A 23,990-nucleotide genomic window follows, 5' to 3' on the forward strand; every position below is an offset into this window, starting at 1 on the left:
AAGTTATAGATACATTGGAGACGTATCATACCCTCTTTTTACTTTCTGTTATTTAGTTTAAGTAAAGCAAAAATAGTATTATGTGTCTATTTTTGAATTATCCATGCAATAAAAAATATCCCAAAAATAAAATTGCTCCAAATGCCCTGCAAATTTAGTATGATTTTTTATGGAATATTTGAAGATTTTAGGCACTGAGAACACAACAGGGGGGCAAGCACCTGGCCACGAGGGTGGAGGGCATGCCCACTCCCCCTAGGCGCGCCCCCCTGTCTCGTGGGCCCATGGTGGCCCCCCTCCACTTATTCCTGCACCCACATACTCCATCTTCCTCCCAAGAAAATCCCCATCCAGCTCAAGCATGAGTTCTAGCTCTTTTTGCTGCGATTTTCGATCTCTTTGCTCAAAGCTCCATTCACAAAACTGCTTTGGGACATTGTTGCTTGGTATGTGACTCCTCCATTGGTCCAAATAGTTTTTGTTCTAGTGCTTTATTCATTGCAAATTTTTGCTGCATATGTGACCCTGTTCTTGAGCTTTCATGTCAAATTTATGAGGTCCCAAGTAATTCTAATGCATGATATAGGCTCTAGGCACTTGTGGGAGTAGTTGCTATCAATCTTGATTAGTTTGATTTACTTTTATTTTGAAGTTACTAAAAATTTCAGAAATTTTCAGAAAATGATGAGGAGATTATTGAGGGGCTCTTCTAGCCAAGGCTCCAAGGATAAACAAGCTAAGGAGAAAGAAAAGGCCAAGTATAATCTTCCTCGCGTAGCGGAAGTAAGGCCTTGTGAGTGGCCTTGTGATAATTTCTTGAGAGCAACCGGGATTTATGAAGACTTTTATTCTTTGGCTGAAAATGCGGGCCTCACCGACTTCCTCCACGACCGGATCGAACAGTATCTGTTACTTACCAATACTTTCGTGCAAAACTTTTATTGTTATCCTAAGAAATCACCTCCTTCAGTATCTTTTCATTTATATTATGAGACTAAGGAAATGTCATTACATAATTTTTGCGCTGCTTGTAGGATACCCTTTGAGGGCAGTTTAGATGAACCACATCGTAAAGATGTGGAAGGTTTTATTGACACTATTACTGTAGGGGAACCGAGGAAGGGTTCCGATGCAAGAATCACTAGCATACATTTCCCTGTTTTGTGCTACTTTGCCATATTTGCTAGTCGATGCTTAATTGGTCGTGGAAATAGTGGAAACTTCAGTGTTCCTGATACTATTATTTTGCTACATGCCTTATTCGGTGATAACACTTTTAGTATGGGTGTCGTTATTGCTAAATGGTTAAGCCTAAACCGCACAAAAGGCCCCATATTTGGAGGTATCTATGTTTCATGCCTTGCTAAACATTTTGAGATACCTATTAGGCATTATGAGAAAGAGGAGACACTGCTGCCTCTTACCTTTTTAGATTACAGGAGCATGGTAGCACATAAATTTATTGTTGACAACGATGATAAGATGCTTCTATATAACCTGAGATTTAATAAGAAACACAATGAGATTATTACCCTGCCTGTGCCTTCTTTGTTTGATTTAACTACAGGACATTAACTTGTCTTGCCAAAGGCTATGTATGCGCATCGAGGCCAGACATCCGCTCCAGAGCCTGAGCCGGAACCTCCACTGGACCCTTATCATCCATCCTGTTATCAATGAGATCCGGAGGAGATCGCCAGCCAGTGGTATCCAGATGACACTCCTCAGTACACCGGGGAGAGTAGCCGCGATCCTTGGCATTAGACCAACTTAGGCTAAAAGCCTAAGCTTGGGGGGGGGTATGTATTCCTCACTGACTTTACATTCATGTTCACACACTATTCTAGTTTGTGCTCATACTCTTTCATTGTATTATCCATGCTAGTTTAATTTCTTTTTCTAGCTTTCTTCTTGTGTGTTTGATAAACCTTAAGAAAACAAAAAAAAATTAGTTAGTTTAATTTCCATGCTTGTAGTAGTAATTAAATAAAAACCCAAAAGGATTTCTCATTCTTCTTTTACTTGTTGGGAGCTTTCCCGTGTAAATAGTTTTATTTCTTCTCTTTCCTTTGGGGGTCGAGAGGAGAAGATCATATTGAAAATGTTTAGTGGCTCTCATATGCATGATTGTTGATATAACATAGAGCCCATATTACTTTGTATTCTCTCTTGAATTGAATGCTTGCAGATTGTAGCTTAGTCCAATGTACGTGCACTATTATTATTATACACACCATTTGGTTGTGCAAGTGAAAGGCAATAATGACGATATATGATGGACTGATTGAGATAAGAAAAGCTGGAATGAACTCGACCTCTCTTGTTTTGTAAATATGATGAGTTCATCGTTCCTGATTCAGCCTATTATGAATAAACATGTTTGCAATGACAATTAGAGATTATAGTTGCTTATACCATGCTTAATTAGCTAGGAGCTTATAATGGTTTACCTTGCGTGCCAACATGCTATTAAAATGGTTGTGATGTGGTATGATAGGATGGTATCCTTCTTTGAATAAATTGAGTGACTCAACTTGGCACATGTTCATGCATGTAGTTGAAAACAAATCAAAATAGCTGATACGTCTCCGTCGTATCTATAATTTTTGATTGTTCCATGCCAATATTATTCAACTTTCATATACTTTCGGCAACTTTTTATATTATTTTTGGGACTAACGTATTGATCCATTGCCCAGTGCCAGTTCCTGTCTGTTGTAGGTTTTATGTTTCGCAGAAAACCCATATCAAACAGAATCCAAACGGGATAAAAACGGACGAAGAATTATTTTGGAATATTTGGGATTTTTCGGAGGAAGAATCAACGCGAAACGGTGTCCGAGGTGGCCACAAGATAGGGGGCGCGCCCTCCCCCCCCTGGGCATGCCCTGGACTCTCGTGGGCCACCCATAAGGTGGTTGACACTCTTCTTTTGCCGCAAGAAAGCTAATTTTACGAGAAAAATCTGGGCGAAAGATTCACCCCAATCGGAGTTACGGATCTCCGGATATTTAAGAAACGGTGAAGGGGTAGAATCAGAGAACGCAGAAACAGAGAGATAGATCCAATCTCGATGGGGCTCTCGCCCCTCCCAAGCCATGGGAGCCAAGGACCAGAGGGGGAACCCTTCTCCCATCTAGGTAGGAGGTCATGAAAGAAGAAGAAGAAGGGGGCCTCTCGCCCCCTTGCTTCCGGTGGCGCCGGAGCGCTGCCAGGGGCCATCATCATCACCGCGATCTTCACCAGCACCTCCGTCATCTTCACCAACATCTCCATCACCTTCCCCATTCTACATTCAGCGGTCCACTCTCCCGCATCCCGCTGTACCCTCTACTTGAACATGGTGCTTTATGCTTCATATTATTATCCAATGATGTGTTACCATCCTATGATGTCTGAGTAGATTTTCGTTGTCCTATTGGTGGTTAATGAATTGCTATGATTGATTTAATTTGCTTGTGCTTATGTTGCTGTCCTATTGTGCCCTCTGTGTCACACAAGCATGAGGGATTCCCGCTGTAGGGTGTTGCAATACGTTCATGATTCTTTTATGGTGGGTTGCTTGAGTGACAGAAGCATAAACCCGAGTAAGGGGATTGTTGCGTATGGGATAAAAGGGGACTTGATACTTTAATGCTATGGTTGGGTTTTACCTTAATGAATCTTTAGTAGTTGCGGACGCTTGCTAGAGTTCCAATCATAAGTGCATATGATCCAAGAAGAGAAAGTATGTTAGCTTATGTCTCTCCCACATAAAACTTGCTATCGGTCTAGTAACGTAGTCAATTGCTTAGGGACACTTTCATAACTCCTACCACCACTTTTACACACTCGCTTTATTTACTTTTTTGCATTTTTATCTAAACAGCATCTACTTTTTATTTATGTGCTCTTTATTATCTTGCAAACCTATCCAACAACATCTACAAAGTACTTCTAGTTTCATACTTGTTCTAGGTAAAGCAAACATCAAGCGTGCGTAGAGTCGTATCAGTGGCCGATAGGACTTGAGAGAGTATTTGTTCTACCTTTAGCTCCTCATTGGGTTCGACACTCTTACTTATCGAAAGAGGCTACAACTATCTCATATACTTGCGGGTTATCAAGACCTTTTTCTGGCGCCGTTGCCTGGGAGTCATAGCGTGGGGTGAATATTCTTGTGTGTGCTTGTTTGCTTTATCACTAAGTAATTTTTATTTGCTGTTCTAAGTTGTTTTCTATCTTTAGTTATGGGTAGGAAACGCAAAATACAAAAAAATTAGTTGTACCTACTGCTCCAATGGTTAAAGAACCACTCAAAATCTATCGCACTCCTGAAGCTTTTTACTTGGATCATCTTCGATCCCTTTGTGCTCGTGCTGAAACCCAAACTAGCTTAGTTGAGGGCAAATCTTTAGATGAGCATGCTTGTTATGTGTGACATCGTATATCTGAAAAAAGGAAACTATTATGGGATCAAATTCAACATTTGCAATGCTATGCTTGGACTTTATGTGAATTATATGATGTTACTTGTTGTTCTGAAAACCCTAAGAAACACCTTCCCTACCAATGCTTGTTTAGTGATAATGAAATCGTATCTTCATATGCTAAGGGTGTTTATAATTACTATGATGTTCAACAAATTGAAGAATTTGTTGCTTTTAAGGGTGCTTATGAAATTGCTTCTTTGATTGAAAAGTATGATGCTACTCTCTACAAATCTGAAAATTTTGCCATACTAGAATATTGCTATGATAATTATGCTTCTAATGCCTATCTTAAACTATATATTGAGGCCTACCCCGCTGTCCAAGAAGAGACTAATATTTTGCAGGAAGCTATGCAAGAAGAAATTGATGAAACTGTGAGCTCATTGGATGAAGAAGATGATGAGGAGAGCAAAGAACAAAAGGAGGAAGAGCGGATTGATCATCCGTGCCCACCTTCTAATGAGAGTAACTCTTCAACTCATACATTGTTTAATTCCCTTTCGTGCTTACCGAAGGATGATTGCTATGATCCCGTTGATTCTCTTGAAATATCCTTTTTTGATGATGCTTGCTATGCTTGTGGCCAAGATGCCAATATGAATTATGCTTATGGAGATGAACTTGCTATAGTTCCTTATGTTAAACATGAAATTGTTGCTATTGCACCCACGCATGATAGTCCTATTATCTTTTTGAATTCTCCAAACTACACTATATCGGAGAAGTTTGTGCTTATTAAGGATTATATTGATGGGTTGCCTTTTACCATTGCACATGATAATTTTGATAGATATAATATGCATGTGCTTGCTGCTCCTACTTGCAATTATTATGAGAGAGGAACTACATCCCCGCCTCTTTATGTTTCCAACACGATAGAATTGCAAGAATCTGCTTATACTATGCATTGGCCTTTACTATGTGTGCATGAATTGTTCTTTTATGACATGCCGATGCATAGGAAGAGAGTTAGACTTCGTTATTGCATGATATATGTTACTTTGTGCTCACTACTAAATTACAAATCATTGTTAATTAAAATTGGCTTTGATATACCTTGGGATCCGGGTGGATCCATTACTTGAGCACTAAATGCCTAGCTTAATGGCTTTAAAGAAAGCGCTGCCAGGGAGACAACCCGGAAGTTTTAGAGAGTCATTTATTTCTGTTGAGTGCTTTTATATAGTTTAAAAACAAAAAAATAAAGAGGGGAACCTAAAAACTTTTCAAAAAGGAAAGTGAAAGTGAGAGAGACAAGCATTGTTGAAGTGGGAGAGCTCCTTGAACTTTGTTCATGCTCACGGAAACTTTGTGAATCTTAATTACAGAAACTTTTCATCAAAAATAACTATCCCTTGTATAATTCCATTGTATTATAAAAATAATGTGCCAAGGTTTGCCTTTAGGATGTTTACAATGCTTGTTGTTTTGTACGGTGCAGGACAGAAACTTTGGCTGTAGTGCGCGATTTTACATTTTTACCTGGAAAGTCAAACAGTTCTGATTCTTTTTGCACTGTATTGATGTGAAACTTTTTTATTTTTTGCTAATTTTGGTAGAATTTTTGGGGTACCAGAAGTATGATGGATGTTCATATTGCTACAGACTGTTCTGTTTTTGACAGATTCTGTTTTTGATGCATAGTTTGCTTGTTTTGATGAATCTATCAATTTATATTAGTGGATTAAGCCATGGAAAAGTTATATTAAAGTAGACACAATGCAAAAACAAAATTTGAATTGGTTTGAAACAGTACTTATAGTGGTGATTTGCTTTATTATACTAACGGATCTTACTGAGTTTTCTGTTGAAGTTTTGTGTGGATGAAGTGTCTAAACGAGGAGGTCTCGATATGAGGAAAGGGAAGAGAGGCAAGAGCTCAAGCTTGGGGATGCCCGAGGCACCCCAAGTAAATATTCAAGGAGACTCAAGCGTTTAAGCTTGGGGATGCCCCGGAAGGCATCCCCTCTTTCTTCAACAAGTATCAGTATGTTTTCATATTCGTTTCGTTCATGCATTATGTGCAAGTCTTGGAGCGTCTTTTGCATTTAGTTTTCACTTTTATTTTATGCACCATGCTGGTTTGAGATAGACCTTGGTTGATTTATAGAATTCTCATTGCAGTTCACTTAAATCTTTTGAGTATGGCTTTATAGAATGCTTCATGTGCTTCACTTATATCATTTGAAGTTTGGATTGCCTGTTTCTCTTTACTTAGAAAACCGCCATTTGTAGAATGCTCTTTTACTTCACTTATATTTGTTAGAGCGTGGGCATATCTTTTGTAGAAAGAATTAAACTCTCTTGCTTCACTTATATCTATTTAGAGAGATGACAGGAATTGGTCATTCACATGGTTAGTCATAAAATCCTACATAAACTTGTAGATCACTGAATATGATATGTTTGATTCCTTGCAATAGCTTTGCGATATAAAGGTGGTGATATTAGGGTCGTGCTAGTTGGGTAATTGTGAAATTGAGAAATACTTGTGTTGAGGTTTGCAAGTCCCGTAGCATGCACGTATGGTGAATCGTTATGTAACGAAGTTGGAGCATGAGGTGTTTTTTCATTGTCTTCCTTATGAGTGGCAGTCAGGGACGAGCGATGGTCTTTTCCTACCAATATATCCCTCTTGGGGCATGCGTAGTAGTACTTTGCTTCAAGGGCTAAGTAGATTTTTGCAATAAGTATATGAGTTCTTTATGACTAATGTGAGTCCATGGACATACGCACACTCATCCTTCCACTTAGCTAGCCTCTATTTTACCGCGCAATTTTTGCCGGTAGCATAAACCCATTATTTACCCTCCTCAAAACAGCCACCATACCTACCTATATGGCATTTCCATAGCCATTCCGAGATATATTGCCATGCAACTTTCCACCGTTCCGTTTATTATGACACGTTTCATCATTGTCATATTGCTCTTTGCATGATCATGTAGTTGACATCGTATTTGTGGCAAGGCCACCTTCATAATTTTCATACATGTCACTCTTGATTCATTGCATATCCCGGTACACCGCCGGAGGCATTCATATAGAGTCATATTTTGTTCTAGCTTTGAGTTGTAATATTGAGTTGTAAGTAAATAAAAGTGTGATGATCATCATTATTAGAGCATTGCCCTAGTGAGGAAAGGATGAAGGAGACTATGATTCCCCCACAAGTCAGGATGAGACTCCGGACTTTACGAAAAATAAAAGAGGCCAAAGAAGCCCAAATAAAAAAAGAGGCCAAAGAAGCCCACAAAAAAATAAAAAGAAAAAAGAAAAAAAGAAGAAGAAAATAAAATAAAATAAAATGAGAGAAAAAGAGAGAAGGGGCAATGTTACTATCCTTTTACCACACTTGTGCTTCAGAGTAGCACCATGTTCATAGAGAGAGCCTCCTATGCTTTCACTTTCATATACTAGTGGGAATTTTCATTATAGAACTTGGCTTGTATATTCCGATGATGGGCTTCCTCAAACGCCCGAGGTCTTCATGAGCAAGCAAGTTGGATGAACACGCACTTAGTTTCCAGATTGAGCTTTCATACACTTATAGCTCTTAGTGCATCCGTTGCATGGCAATCCCTACTCACTCACATTAATATCTATTGACAGGCATCTCCATAGCCCGTTGATACGCCTAGTTGATGTGAGACTATCTTCTCCCTTTTTGTCCTCATAACCACCACCATATACCACCATAGTGCTATGTCCATCGCTTGCGCTCATGTATTGCGTAAGAGTTGAAAAAGCTGAAGCGCTTTAAAAAGTATGAACTAATTGCTCGGCTCGTCATCGGGGTTGTGCATGATTTGAATGCTTTGTGTGATGAAGATGGAGCATAGCCAGACTATATGATTTTGTAGGGATGAGCTTTCTTTGGCTATGTTATTTTGATAAGACATAATTGCTTGGTTGGTATGCTTGAAGTATTATTGTTTTTATGTCAAATGATAGACTATTGCTTTGAATCACTTGTGTCTTAATATTCATGCCATGATTAGACATATGATCAAGATTATGCTAGGTAGCATTCCACATCAAAAATTATCTTTTTTATCATTTACCTACTCGAGGACGGGCAGGAATTAAGCTTGGGGATGCTGATACGTCTTTGTCGTATCTATAATTTTTGATTGTTCCATGCCAATATTATTCAACTTTCATATACTTTTGGCAACTTTTTATATTATTTTTGGGACTAACATATTGATCCAGTGCCCAATGTCAGTTCGTGTCTGTTGCATGTTTTATGTTTCGCAGAAAACTCATATCAAACGGAATCCAAATGGGATAAAAACAGACGGAGAATTCTTTTGGAATATTTGGGATTTTCCGGAGGAAGAATCAACGCGAAAAGGTGTCCGGGGTGGCCACGAGATAGGGGGGCGCGCCCTCCCCCCTGGGCGCACCCTGGACTCTCGTGGGCCACCCGTAAGGTGGTTGACGCTCTTCTTTTGCCGCAAGAAATCTAATTTTACGAGAAAAATCTGGGCGAAAGATTCACCCCAATCGGAGTTACGGATCTCCAGATATTTAAGAAACGATGAAGGGGTACAATCAGAGAACGCAGAAACAGAGAGATAGATCCAATCTCGGAGGGGATCTCGCCCCTCCCAAGCCATGGGAGTCAAGGACCAGAGTGGAAACCCTTCTCCCATCTAGGGAGGAGGTCAAGGAAGAGGAAGAAGAAGGGGGCCTCTCTCCTCCTTGCTTCCGGTGGCGCCGGAGCGCTGCCGGGGGCCATCATCATCACCGCGATCTTCACCAACACCTCCGTCATCTTCACCAACATCTCCATCACCTTCCCCCTTCTACATTCAGCGGTCCACTCTCCCGCATCCCGCTATACCCTCTACTTGAACATGGTGCTTTATGCTTCATATTATTATCCAATGATGTGTTGCCATCCTATGATGTCTGAGTAGATTTTCGTTGTCCTATTGGTGGTTGATGAATTGCTATGATTGAATTAATTTGCTTGTGCTTATGTTGCTGTCCTATTGTGCCCTCCGTGTCGCGCAAGCGTGAGGGATTCTCGTTGTAGGGTGTTGCAATACGTTCATGATTCTTTTATGGTGGGTTGCTTGAGTGACAGAAGCATAAACCCGAGTAAGGGGATTGTTGCGTATGGATAAAAGGGGACTTGATACTTTAATGCTATGGTTGGGTTTTACCTTAATGAATCTTTAGGAGTTGCTGACGCTTGCTAGAGTTCCAATCATAAGTGCATATGATCCAAGAAGAGAAAGTATGCTAGCTTATGCCTCTCCCACATAAAACTTGCTATCGGTCTAGTAACGTAGTCAATTGCTTAGGGTCACTTTCATAACTCCTACCACCACTTTTCCACACTCGCTTTATTTACTTTTTTGCATCTTTATCTAAACATCCCCTACTTTTTATTTACGTGCTCTTTATTATCTTGCAAACCTATCCAACAACACCTACAAAGTACTTCTAGTTTCATACTTGTTCTAGGTAAAGCGAACGTCAAGCGTGCATAGAGTCGTATCAGTGGCCGATAGGACTTGAGAGAGTATTTGTTCTACCTTTAGCTCCTCGTTGGGTTTGACACTCTTACTTATCGAAAGAGGCTACAACTATCCCCTATACTTGCGGGTTATCAATAGCCTTCACGATATTTATGTTCATGGTGGATTATATCCTACTCATGCTTGCACCTGGTGTAGATTATTTTTAATGCATGTTCATGACTGTTGCCGCTCTCTCAATTGGTCGCTTCCCAGTCTTTTGCTATCCTTCACCTGTACTAAGCGGGAATACTTCTTGTGCATCCAAACTCCATAAACCCCAAAGTTATTCCATATGAGTCCACTATACCTTCCTATATGCGGTATTTACCTGCCGTTCCAAGTAAAAATTTGTATGTGCCAAACTCCAAACCTTCAAATAAAATTCTGTTTTGTATGCTCGAGCAGCTCATGTTTCAACTAGGGTTGTTTGTATCTTCCATGCTAGGTGGGTTATTCTCAAGGGGAGTGGACTCCGCTCCTCATTCACAAGAAAATGGCAGGGTAACCGGGATGCCCAGTCCCATGATCACAAAGATCGAAGCAAATCAAAATAATTAAAACAAAACTCCCCCAGGACTGTTGTTGGTATGGACGGTACCCCGTTGTTTCCGATGGCCGTGGAGTGTGGTTGTTGTTGGTGGGGGAGTATAAACTTTACCAATCTGTTTGGGAACCGCCTATAATGTATGTATCATGGAAGATATCAAGATCTCATAGTTGTTATGTTGACAGTGAAAGTATACCGCTCAAAATGTTATTTATCTCTATTTTAAAATCAAGCTCTGGCACCTCTACAAATCCCTGCTTCCCTCTGCGAAGGGCCTATCTATTTACTTTTATGTTGAGTCATCACCTTCTTATTGAAAAGCACCCGCTGGAGAGCACACTGTCATTTGCATGCATTACTATTAGTTTATATTAGGTATGACTTGACTGGATCTCTTTTACCATGAATTACAATGTTTAGTCAGTCCTTGATCTTTAAAGGTTCTCTGCATTTATGTTTTGCAGTCTCGGAAAGGGCTAGCGAGATACCATCTTATTATATCATATTATGATTGTTTCGAGAAAGTGTTGTCATCCGAGTTTTATTATTATTGCTCGCTAGTTGATTATGCCATTGATATGAGTAAACATGATACCTAAGTGTTATTGTGAATATGGTTAGTTCATAATCTTTGCTGAAAACTTGAATGCTGGCTTTACCTATTTACAATAACAAGAGCCAACAGAGTTTGTAAAAGTTTTTCTTTATCACTTTCAGTTTATCAACTGAATTGCTTGAGGACAAGCAAAGGTTTAAGCTTGGGGGAGTTGATACGTCTCCAATGTATCTACTTTTCCAAACACTTTTGCCCTTGTTTTTGACTCTAACTTGCATGATCTGAATGAAACTAACCCAGACTGACGTTGTTTTCAGCAGAACTGCCATGGTGTTTTTTATTGTGCAGGAGACAAAAGTTCTCGGAATGACCTGAAAATCCACGGAGATAACTTTTGGAAAATATAAAAAATACTGGCGAAAGAATCAAGGCCAGGGGGCCACACCCTGTCCATGAGGGTGGGGGCGCGGCCCCTCCCCCTGGGCGCGCCCCCTGTCTCGTGGGCCCCCTGATGCTCCACCGACCTCAACTCCAACTCTATATTCCGTTTCACGGAGAAAAAAACCAGAGAGAAAGTTTCATCGCGTTTTACGATACGGAGCCGCCACCAAGCCCTAATCTCTCTCGCGAGGGCTGATCTGGAGTCCGTTCAGGGCTCCGGAGAGGGGGATTCGTCGCCATCATCATCATCAACCATCCTCCATCACCAATTTCATGATTCTCACCGCCGTGCATGAGTAATTCCATCATAGGCTTGTTGGACGGTGATGGGTTGGATGAGATTTACCATGTAGTCAAGTTAGTTTTGTTAAGGTTTGATCCCTAGTATCCACTATGTTCTAAGATTGATGTTGCTATGACTTTGCTATGCTTAATGCTTGTCACTAGGGCCCGAGTGCCATGATTTCAGATCTGAACCTATTATGTTTTCATGAATATATGTGAGTTCTTGATCCTATCTTACAAGTCTATAGTCACGTATTATGTGTTATGATCCGACAACCCCGAAGTGACAATAATCGGGATACTTCTCGGTGATGACCGTAGTTTGAGGAGTTCATGTATTCACTATGTGTTAATACTTTGGCCCGGTACTCTATTAAAAGGAGGCCTTAATATCTGTTAGTTTCCACTAGGACCCCGCTGCCACGAGAGGGTAGGACAAAAGATATCATGCAAGTTCTTTTCCATAAGCACGTATGACTATATTCAGAATACATGCCTACATTACATTGATGAACTAGAGCTAGTTCTGTGTCACCCTATGTTATAACTATTACATGAGGAATCGCATCCAACATAATTATCCATCACTGATCCAATGCCTACGAGCTTTTTACATATTGTGCTTCGCTTGTTCACTTTTCCGTTGCTACTGTTACAATTACTACAAAACTGCTATCGTTACTTTTGCCACTGTTACCATTACTATCATACTACTTTGCTGCAGATACTAAGTTATCCAGGTGTGGTTCAATTGACAACTCAACTGCTAATACTTGAGAATATTCTTTGGATCCCTTGTGTCGAATCAATAAATTTGGGTTGAATACTCTACCCTCAAAAACTGTTGCGATCCCCTATACTTGTGGGTTATCAGACCCCTGTTCCATTTCTTCCCAGTTTAGAAGACGAATCTTATATTGTTGTCAGGAACTTTGTGCGCATCTTTCCTTCATGGAAAGATTATACCGCAGACACAGAACAATTTCCAGTCTTCCTCCGCAACTTACGCGTAAGTAATGTACTAATGTTATTCATGGTCATTACTGCATATGTTTCTGCTGACAGAAGACACAAGATTTCATTCTTTTAAATAGGTGAGGAGCAAACTGGATTGTGAAGATGAGCAAGGGTTGGTTGCACTTTTCAAGCACTCGTTGATGAAGTATCGTTCCTACCTGAGGCAAGCGCACTTCGATGGCAAGCCTCTAAACGAAATTTATATAAAGTCTTTGGTGCTACATTTATCCGATGGCGACTGGAATAATCTTGTTACACATTGGTCTCGGCTGCAGCGTAAGGTACTGTCTATGATATCACATCACAATTTGAACTACATTTCTGCATTTGCCTTAACGTCTCACTTGTATGAAAACTGTTAGCAGAAGAACATTCATTCTCATGGGACCACAGAATCTCGCAACTATACTGCACACTGCATTGCTCTTATGAGTACTTCTTGCCCTGTATGACCATACTTACTTTCATAGTTGTTTGATTATGTAGCATCACTGCACATGTTAGCCTTGTTATCGTCCATTTGGTGGACATTATAAGATCCGTATGGTCTCTTACATAAATTTAGAATCAACCCAATGATTTTGAAGAGGTTTAGCTCTGCAGTCCTCTTGTAAGGACTGAACATCGTCTATCACTGTACTTACATTAACAGCTACTCCCTCCTTCCCATAATATGAGAACATTTTGTACAGTACACTAGTGTTCAAAACACTCTTGTATTATGGGAAGAGGGATTGGTTCATTGTGTAGCATTCTGCATTGTCCTCTTGCTGTTTCTACCAAAATGCATGTTTGCAAGAACCGTAAGTTCTAAGTTTTACTTGTAAGACCAAATTCCTTATTCATACCATGCACATTACTCAATACTCCCTATATGTATGCTTGTTTTTGTGGATCTATAATCCAGTGTGTGGTGAAGCAGCCCACGTTTGCACCTTGTCATCTCCTGTTTTATCTTACTGTTGTGGCTGATGATATGAACAACATGCCATGCACATTAACCAAAATAGATACAATGATTTTCTTTGCCCTTCATCTATGCTCGTTATGTTGACATGGTACTCCAGTAGTGTGGTGAAGATCCCCGCATTATGAATAATGCCAAATTATGCTATTGATATTTTGAACTTACTATTTATTTTCTAATTTGAAATTGGATGGAATTGACAGCATAGTTATCATCTTTGTTTATACACGTGCAAAACCTGTCATCTCTCTACTTGTTTCAGGGTGATATGCCTGATGGCATGCACAAGTCTGCTGAAGGCTGTGATACAAACCCAACATATATTGCAACAAAGAAGGCAAAACATCTTGAAGATAGCGAGACAACCCCAAAGTCTTGTCTTGATGCAGTGTTCAAGTTACTTGAGACTAGCAGTCAGACAAGCTCACAGAATTCGTTTTCTGAATCAGTTTGACTTCTTCAGTCCCAAGTTCTAGCAGAAAGGCATTCTGCAACTCAACTTCTACTTGAAGTCCTATCTCTAAGAAAGATTATGGAGAACACCAATGAGAACCTCACCGCTAAATAGCTACACCTGGAAGGTATGACCGACATGCTAGGCCGGTCTCACAGCCTTGCTCAGCAGCTTGTGCAGCAGTTCCCCCGCAAGGCTAACCTTTCTTGAATTGTCTTGGAAGTGGTCTCGGTTTAGTATTATTTTGTTACGCTGCAACGGTGCCCAGTTTTTGTAATCTGCTTCTTCATTGCGCTTTATGATCACTAGTGACGAACTTCGATGCCCTATAGATGTAGTATACCATAAATCCTTTATTGTATAGTGTAGGTTTATTCTTAGTTACTATGCTGTAATTTCTTTATTGTATAGAGTAGGTTTGTTCTTAATTCCTACTAGTTACTGCCATCATTCACTATCTGAAAAAAAAATCAGATGTAGTCGACCGGGCCGAAACATTCGCCTCTAATGGGCCTGGTTTTTAGCGGGCCACAATTGGGCCGGCCTGCATCTTTCTTGGGCCTGAATGATTGGGGCCTTCACACTTTGCGCCAGGCCCACAACTTACACCGGCCTATATTTTAGTTGAGCCTTTTGTGGACCCAGCACTTAGTTTGGCCCAAGTACCGTTGGGCCATTAACAGGCTGAATATTGTACTGGCCTGTTATGGCCCAGATGAAACCATGGGCCTTTAGCAGGCCGAAATGCATGTTGGGCCTCAATTTTCACTAGTCGTCGACGGGCCTTCAGCAGGCTGAAATGTAGACCGGGCCTTTTTGGGCCCAGCTATATCACGGGCCGTTACTAGGCTGAAACATATCTCGGGCCTTACTTGGCCCACTGATATCATGGGCCTTTAAGAGGTCGAAAGCTTAGTACAGGCATCAATGGGCCGAATTATGCGACACGCCTTTAACAGGCCCAAAGTCACGTTGGGCTTAACTATTGCCACCTTTATCACGGGCCGTTAGTGGGCTCGATGTCCCATCGGATCATATATGGCCCATGGGAAGCACGGGCCATTCCCAGGCCGAAAGTCACACGGGCTAAAATGGGCCCATGTCTACATCAGGCCATAAGTCACTGGGCTGTAATTGGGCCCAAATATTCGGCGAACAATTAACGGGCCAGATCTGGCTTCGGGCCATAAATGGGCCCAAATATTCGGTGAACAATTAATGGGCAAGATCTAGCTTCGGGCCGTAAATGGGCCTTTATTAAGCAGGTCGTTATTGGGCTGGCCCACTAGTACCTAAGTAAGTACTATGGGCCTTTGACTGGGCCGGCCTTTTTAACCTATATGGGCCTCTGTTGGGCCCAGCCACGTGTCGACGTATCATAGGCATGTCTCCTCCAATGGACGGGCGACATCTGGCCCACTGACAAGCTGACAGGTGTTCCCTCCGGCCAATCAGAATTTTACACATGGAAATTTCCCATTTGTCCCGGCTATTAATGGGTTATCGGGTCCAAAATCGGACCCGATAGCTTAACGACATTCCGTTACGGTGGATGCCACGTGTCGGTCACCCTTGACAAAAACACTTCTGTGACGCGCGATTTATCGTCATGGAAGTGGAAACTTCCGTGATGATAATTTTGGTAATGTCATGGAACACTTCTGCGACAGCACAGGTATGACTATCTTGATTCTGTCATAAAATCGTCATGGATGTACATGCATGACAGAAAACATGACCTACTGTGACAAACACGCATCATCACGGAAGTGTTTTTTTTTGTAGTGTCTCCTGAGCACAACAAAGGATGAAGCGTCAAGTTGATAAGAAATGATCAGAACGCCCTTCAACATTGGTGACCGGATTTTCCTCAAGCTTCAACCTTATGTGTAGTCTTCGGTATCGAGGAGGCCAAACCACAAGCTCACCCATAAGTTATACGGGCCGTACTCCATCCTGGCGCGTGTTGGTGAGGTGGCCTACAAGCTCAACTTGCCGCCGACTAGCGCTATCCATCTGGTGGTGCACATCTGACAGCTACGGTGAGCAATTCCACTTCATCACCTGGTGCTCTCCTGGCTGCCTACTTCGACTTCCCCGGTTCAAGCTCCACAAGAAATCCTTGACTCCCGCATCAAGCTATCCAACAACAAGGAGCGCTAGCATGTCTTGGTGCATTGGACTGCATCAAGTCTCGCCGAGGCGACATGGGAAGATGAAGATGATCTGCACCGGTTGTTCCCTCGAACAACGGCTTGGGGACAAGCCGCTTGTCAAGGGGAAGGGACTGTTAGGGACCCCATACATTAGGAGACCGGCATGTTGGCTCCACAAGACAGGTAGGTCACAACAGGTGGAGGCATCCCACTGCCCAGGTGGTCTACTTAGGTAAGGAAGCCCAACTCAAGGTCCAGCAAGCTAGCATGGGTGGGACCCGGAGGGATAAATGGCTCTGGCGTGTGAGAGCAAGGCATCGATTGGCATGAGGCTGGCGGCGACTTCTTCCTACCTACCTTCTTTCTTCCTCCCCAAGAACTCTCTTCTCTTCCCGATCCCCAAATTCATGTACTCTTACTTGTGATCGAATTGGTTGGGAGAGAGTAGATCAAAGTGGTTAACATACATGTGGTCACAGGTAAATATGCATCACAATACAACACAACATAGAAACATCCTTCCTCGACTTGGCAGCCAGTTCAAGAGTTTGTAGGACCTATAAGAAATAATAACACATCATGAGTATCAAATAACCAAGCCTGCTTTTGCTTGCAAAACACCTCTCTCAAGGTGAATGTTTTGTATCCATATCCAAAACAGAACAAAAACTATGAGCAAACGTGCAATCAATATTTAATCCACATTATTTGCAAAATGTCACACAGCTCAAAGTTAGCGCCCATCGACAAACCTACAAGCACAAACATGCATCTCTTGTTCCAAAAATCCTAAAACTTCAAGACTACAAGTGGAAGATGGATGCTTTGGTACAAAATGATGAATGTGGATAACATACTATATGGTGTGGTATGATATTTTAGACATCACATGGTTGTCATCTAAGAGTGTATTATTGCACAATGCACATAAGCTTGCATACTTAGTGTTGGCATTATGTCTCGATAACAATTTATCTACAAAAAAAGTGGAGTATACGTACTTGAGAATCAAACTAATAATCTGGATAATAATATGTAGATGGGGCTAGTTAAAAGAGGAGATGTGTACCTCTTGTAATAACTTCTCCAAGTTTAGATAATTTTGCAGTCAGCTCTACGGTGCTTCGTTGTTCTTTGAGTGTGTGAAACACCCCAACCTATGGAGTTATATCTCTTAGAGCTAGCACTTCGCTAATATTACGTCCGTACAAATAATGGATGGTCGGGATCAAGCAAACCGCCCTTATATGTAGAAATGAACTTACAGAAATATGAACTTCAGATTCTAAAGGGCCTTTGTATATGCTCATCAGCGTATTTTCCAACTGATAATTGTAGGAAACAAAAACCATTCTAGTCAAGACCATGAAGCTACTAAATATCACACAAATGAAATTTATTTTCAGTTTGTTTACCCAACAAATCTCTAATACACTCACCTCAATTGTGGAAGAAATAGGCTTTCCGTTGAAAGATTCAATAATATCACCTTTTTGGATTCCAAATTTCTCAGTAGGAGATCCTCCAGACACCCAATGCTCAAATGTCAATAATTAACCTTTACACAAATGAGAAATTGAGCACTTTCAGGAAGTCATTACCTACCTCTTGAACAATAAGACCATCATCAATGTTAAACGTACGCCATAACATGTCAACATGAGCAGGTTCTAGAAGTTTGATGTCTTTAAACATCATTCCAAGATGGGGCCGGGTGATGTGGCTACATCAGATTAGATAATCACTAAACATATCTTTGTTGGAATCCAGCTTCTATCAAACGCGTTAAAAAAATTCAACAATAACCAAATATTTTGATTCAAATAGAGTTTAGAAAGGCCCAACAGGGATGAATCATTCATAGTAGTGGACAAAAGCTCATAGAGGGGATTTTCATGATATTACGTAAAAGTAACACATTTTGCACTCTCAGGCTGGTTCTACTTGTTTCTTCCTCTCTAGGCCCCATCAAAGATCTAGTTCTTGATTTTCTTACAAATGATCATTATTGCTAAATCATTTATTGTAGCCACATGTTCAAACATATTTATATATACATAAAACACCACAATGATGGTATTTTCTATGAGAATCTTTACACAACTTATGGTCATTAAATTTCATAAAATGAGAAAATACATACTAATAAAAATAATCCGACTCATAACAATACGTAAAAAGAACAATTAGGAGACACCACATTAGTCTAATACTATCACAGCACTGAGAGAAAAAACATACGGATATTTCTTCCATGAATCCAAACAATTGAGCAAAATGGAAGAAGGTATGAAAAACCCAAATCTCTTAGGGACTTTGACCATTACGACAATTTTTCCACCCACGTCAATAACTGGCCCCCCATTGTCATACTGCAACAATTCATATTGGCATCATATATGAGAGTTTGCAAGAACAAGAAAAATGTTACAACAATAGATTGCAATATAGAACATAAAGATGACATCACACGAAACTCAAAACTATACCAAATGTATATCATACTATCTAATGACAAGATATATTACCTCATTATTATCGCCATAGCCATCTGGAGAACGGAAGTATACATTGTGGTGCCGCTCAAACCAAATTATAGGCTGGGCCAATTAACTGCCTGGGCAATTTTGGCCCAAATTTAGCATGTTCCCTCCCTTTTCCCAAAGCCTACCGCGCATTAGGTCAACCTGTTCGCTCCCTTCTCCCACTCGTGGAGTAGCAGCCACAGCTCGCGCACTGAGCTACCGCCGGCACCCTGCCGGCGGTCATCCCCGAACAGCGGCCTGCCACGTCACAGTGGACACACGCCTCCCATTCCTGCAGCTGCTTCGTCGTCGGGTCACTTAAACCCCACATATCAGTGACACATCAAAGGCGCATATGATCAAGGATCGATCAACAAAGGGGGTTATCGTCAATTATCCCCTTCTGCTGCAGCAAGTGCTCCAACATGGAAAAGAAATTCAGATGCAGCCTAGGATATACCCTAGTTAACCTACCGATAAATTCAGTTAATAGGATGATAAGCCGATTAATCCCTACTCAGCAACCCAATCTACATGCTACCAATTACTGAACATTGTTAAATTGCATAAAAGTGAGCAAATAGATACTGCAAAAAATAGTTTGACTTCTAACGAAAAGTAAGAATAGAAAATAGGAGAGAACACATTAGCTTAGCATCTTTGAATAATCATATAGATGCTATCACAGAGCTGAGAGGAAAAACGCATCGATATTTCTTCCATGAATCCAAACAATTGAACAAAATGGAAGAAGGTATGAAAGACCAAAATCTCTTAGGGAGGTTGACCATTCCGACAACTTTTTCCTTCAAGTCAATGGCTAGGCCCCCATTGTCATACTACAACCATTCATATTGGCAAAACATGAGAATTTACAGTAATAAGAAAAATGTGATAAAACAAACTACATAGAAAAACTCAAAGTTGTAACAAATGCATATAGTACTATCTCATGATAAGATACATTACCTCGTTATCATCACCATGGCCATCTGGAGAACGGAAGTGTACATTGTGATACCGCCGATACATGTTTGGATTCTGATATTCTGCCCTAACATATGTTATCCTTAGATTCAAGGAATTATCTCTTCCGAGCCGAAAAATGTCTTCGGCAAATTTTACATCTTCTTCACAGAAAGATGGTAACTTGATAGGTTGATCCACCTCAACATTCAAGAAAGCGATATCGTAATGGGGCTAGTAGTAGACCAGATCACCCTTTGCACTGGTGCCATTTAGCAAATGAACAGTGACCTGAAAAGAAAGTTCAGGAAAAGATTGTATTAGAGATTTAACATATGATGCATCGAAGGCCAATATAGCACCCCCAAAAAACAAAATGTCCTTTGCACTGGTGGAATCTAACAAACGAACATTGACCTAAAACAGCTGCGGAACAAATTATATAAGATTTTTAAACAATGCTTAGTAAGCAGACACATGTGCCGTTTCCCTATCCAGAAATAAGAGAAGAAGGCTCCTACAAGCCTCCTTAGAGATCAGCGATTCTGGACCGTTGGATCGATTTGCTTGATGCATTTTCGTCCGTTGGATCGAGAGGTGGGAGGATCTGGGCGTCTGATATGGAAGAAACACTGCTGGAATGAATAGTAATGGCAACATAATGTAAATACCATGCCCCCACCAGGGCATTTTGGTAATTTCGCGTGGTGGGGGTATAAAAGGGCCGGCTCCGCTGGTGAACCCCCTCCTCTCCCCGCACTCGCGCCCCCTCCCTCGCCCGCCCCGCCCCGCTCTCCCGTGCGCCTCCTCTCCTCTTCCTCTCTCCCCTAGCGCCGCCGCCCCTGCCTCCTTCCACGACGCCGCCCGGCCTCCTTCTCCTCTTCCTCTCGCCCCTAGCGCCACCGCCCCTGCCTCCTTCCCCACCGCCGCCCGGCCTCCTCCCCTCACGTCCTCCTCCTTCCACCCCCTTCAATCTGGCGCCGCCCAAACCATGAAGAGCGGCCAAAGGAGCAACGACGGCCAGCCCCTGCCTCCTCTCCAGCACGTCCAGGGATCCATAGGTATGTGTCTATTTTGTTCTGTTATTGGTCATTGGCTGCTGCTAATCTTTGATTTTTGCTTTCTTTTTCATGCAGATTGGTCCACAATTACCTGACTCTCGTTTTTGTTATTGGATCTGGCTGCCGCGGTCGCCGTGGTCTCCTCGTGGTCGTCGGTCAGGTGATGGCCATCGCGTTCTCGTCTTGGCTCCCTCCAGCCGTTCTTCTTGCCGGTCCTCACTCCCCTCCCCCTTTGCTTTTTTCCTTTGTCGCATTGCAGGTCGTTCGAAGGTGTGAAGTTTTGGGCCGTGCGCGTCGCTTGTCGTCGTCTTGGCCGCCGGTTGCTGTCAAAGTAGGTATTTTTCTGGTCTCTTCACTGGCCCTATGCTAGCTTTACAGGTCCTTCACCTGGCCCGATTCTGATTCTTGTGTCTATTTTGGCATGTTTCACAGAGATGCCATTAGGGTTTGTTTTGCTGGTTGGTGGCCAGTAGTTTGCTTCCTCTTGCACCGGATTAGTTGCCGCTCTTCGAGGATAAGTCAAGTTGCTTCGTCGCGCAGGTGATTGCCTTCTCCGGATCCTACTTTTGGCATCCTGTGGACTTATTTTGGCATTACATCCTTTACATCATATCCATCTTGTACTGTTTTGGCGTCATGAGTGCCTACTTTGGCATTACGTACTCATAGTATTGGTATAAGGATATTTTTGTGTTGGCTTCACATGTTCATATTGTTTGTTTAAGGATCTGCTTCTTAGGCTTGTATCTGTATATTTTTTGCATCAGATGGTCTACTTGTGACCGCGGTCATTTGCTCAATCTGCCGTGACTGTTCCTTGTGCCGATGGCTCTGTCGTTGTCGGTGACATCAATGTTGTTGTGCAGCGGTAGATGCTGCACGCCAGATTGGTTACCACAGCTTGCAGCTTTTAGTGGTGTTTTTCTTTTCGTTTGATTGGTTTATGAATCAGGATTTTCTTAGACTCAGACTGATTGTTATGTACTCGGATATCTATGTGCCGCATGAGCCTCCTGGATCGATTCCCCGCGGTCGTAAACGTGCATACTTCTTTGCTATTTTTCAACTGGGGCTTGTGTTTGATTGTAGGTTTGCTGATTCCTTTGTTCTCTTTCTTTTTGGTGTCTTGATTAGGTGGCAGTTGGTTTCCTTTTCTGAGCCCGATTGTGACAGCCTCAAATCGCAAAAGGCGTAAGCTAGCCAGGATATGCAGGTGAATTTGGATTCTGGTCATGTTGTTTGCTTTTGGGATTTTTTCCTTGCATTGTCTTATTAGCCTTTTTGTTATGTGATGTTAGATCATGTTGTCAAAGGGCCCTTGCCGGATGATTGGCGATGTTTCCCGGTTACGTTCGTTGAGTCCCTTAAAGGTACTGACTGATTGTTCTCGGCTACTGTAACTGGTCTCTCTAGATTGATCTGATTTTTTCCTTGCATTTGACGTTGTTCTGCTCTTGGGGCTTCTAGCTTCTTATGCAGATAGATCGTATTATGGCCCTCTGGAGTAAAAGTGCGAGTGTGTATATATTTTTGGATCACATGGTCTAATTTGGCATTGCGGATTCATACCTTCACAGATTTCAAATTCTGACAGCATTGCAATCCAAGCATATCGTTTCAATTGAACTAAGGAATTTTTCTCAGTGTGGTTGATGGTTGATGTAGGAGGGGTGTATTGACGGCAGTTTCAAGCTGATTGGATGGCCGCCGTCATGGGTGATGCTGCCAACTGGAGAAACTACATCAGACTCTCTATATCAAGCTGTTAAAGTCATCACTGAATGACTGAATCGGCTTCAGCCTAAGGTTTGATCAGGAAAGAGTTAGTTGTGTTGATATGTGGCGCCTCTAGCTGCACTGGCTCCAGGGAATCCCGATAGCATGGTTTGCCTCGTGTGAATTTGTTTGCTGTGATGTTTATAATCATGTTAAATATTTGGATGTGTTCTTTGAATTAATCTCTGATTATCTGCGTGGTATATCTGGCCATTCTACCATTTCCTTATTATTAAGAGGTATATGTGTTCCTTTTCGGATTAGGTACGGAATATAACATCACTTGCTTTTGTCCTGCCAACAGCATGGGTGGAGTTACAAACACTTGAAGAGTTGGCACATAAAATCTCTAATGTATATTCTATTGTCTAGGAGAACGCCTAGAAAGATTAAAAAATGCTCAAGTATAATAATCTCAACTCTCAAGACTATATATATTGGTAGTACTGTAGGCACATCGCTGGTTACTATTATTTGTTACATGTGGAGTTAGGGCAGTGAGTTGATTTGCTATGATAGGATTCCTATATATACTTAAAAAGGTGGTGCCTCTTTTCTTTAATATGAATGTGTCTGTTCCATTACATATGGACAAATGGTCGTGCCAGTGGCTTCCATGAGGAACTATCTATTTATGTATATCTAATTATGCAAGAAACATCAATTTTATTATGTCTATGCTTGCAGTGTTAGCGTTGTTTAGAAATAATTCATGCATTCCTAATTGGATCCTAGAGTTATTACTGGGTACTTATCTTGGACTATTGTTATGACTTGCTTTTGTATATTATGCTACATTTTCTATGATGTTGTGCACAAAGAGATGTAATAATCTGAGCCACTCATAATAGAAGTCCTCCTGCGTCGTTCTTTGAGAGATACGAAATGCTGGATCAATGGTCTCTATTTCCTGTTATCTGTCTACTGGCTCTCTTTATCTTTGCATCATGTGACCTGTGGTATTTATATTGCGTACTACTGTCTAATTAACCAAGCGTTCGCTTCACTGTTGTACCCCAAGGTTGGCTGGTGTTTGAGGGAGATGAGATCGAACACTCTTTGCATTGATCAGCAGGGCTACACTTATACAGAGGGTAGGGGGCGCGAGCCCACGATGGTGATCGTGGCCGGGCCATGCCTCGAGGAGGTGATCGTGTGTGCTGACTCTGAAAACTGCACACATGCACACTCTGACTCTCTACGGTACAGGCGTATATACAAGAGGTTTAACCC

The 23,990-nt window shown here is 41.6% G+C and overlaps 1 long non-coding RNA gene and 1 pseudogene across 2 annotated transcripts; one reads left to right on the forward strand and one right to left on the reverse strand.

Annotated features, from left to right (window-relative positions):
• Positions 1-16,902: 16,902 nt before the first annotated feature.
• Positions 16,903-23,990, reverse strand: part of LOC123114584 (uncharacterized) — a 14,471-nt pseudogene continuing 7,383 nt past the window's right edge.
• On the forward strand, positions 20,809-23,781 carry LOC123110197 (uncharacterized). Of its 2 annotated transcripts, none has more exons than XR_006453216.1 (7): positions 20,809-20,981; positions 21,057-21,141; positions 21,241-21,316; positions 21,414-21,521; positions 22,116-22,194; positions 22,280-22,351; positions 22,449-23,781. It is a non-coding gene; the product is annotated as an uncharacterized lncRNA (long non-coding RNA). The 2 variants fall into 2 exon arrangements; XR_006453217.1 differs by having other exon boundaries at positions 21,241-21,312.

Source organism: Triticum aestivum, chromosome 5B (assembly GCF_018294505.1).
Source record: "Triticum aestivum cultivar Chinese Spring chromosome 5B, IWGSC CS RefSeq v2.1, whole genome shotgun sequence".
In the NCBI taxonomy this organism is placed as follows: Eukaryota; Viridiplantae; Streptophyta; class Magnoliopsida; order Poales; family Poaceae; genus Triticum; species Triticum aestivum.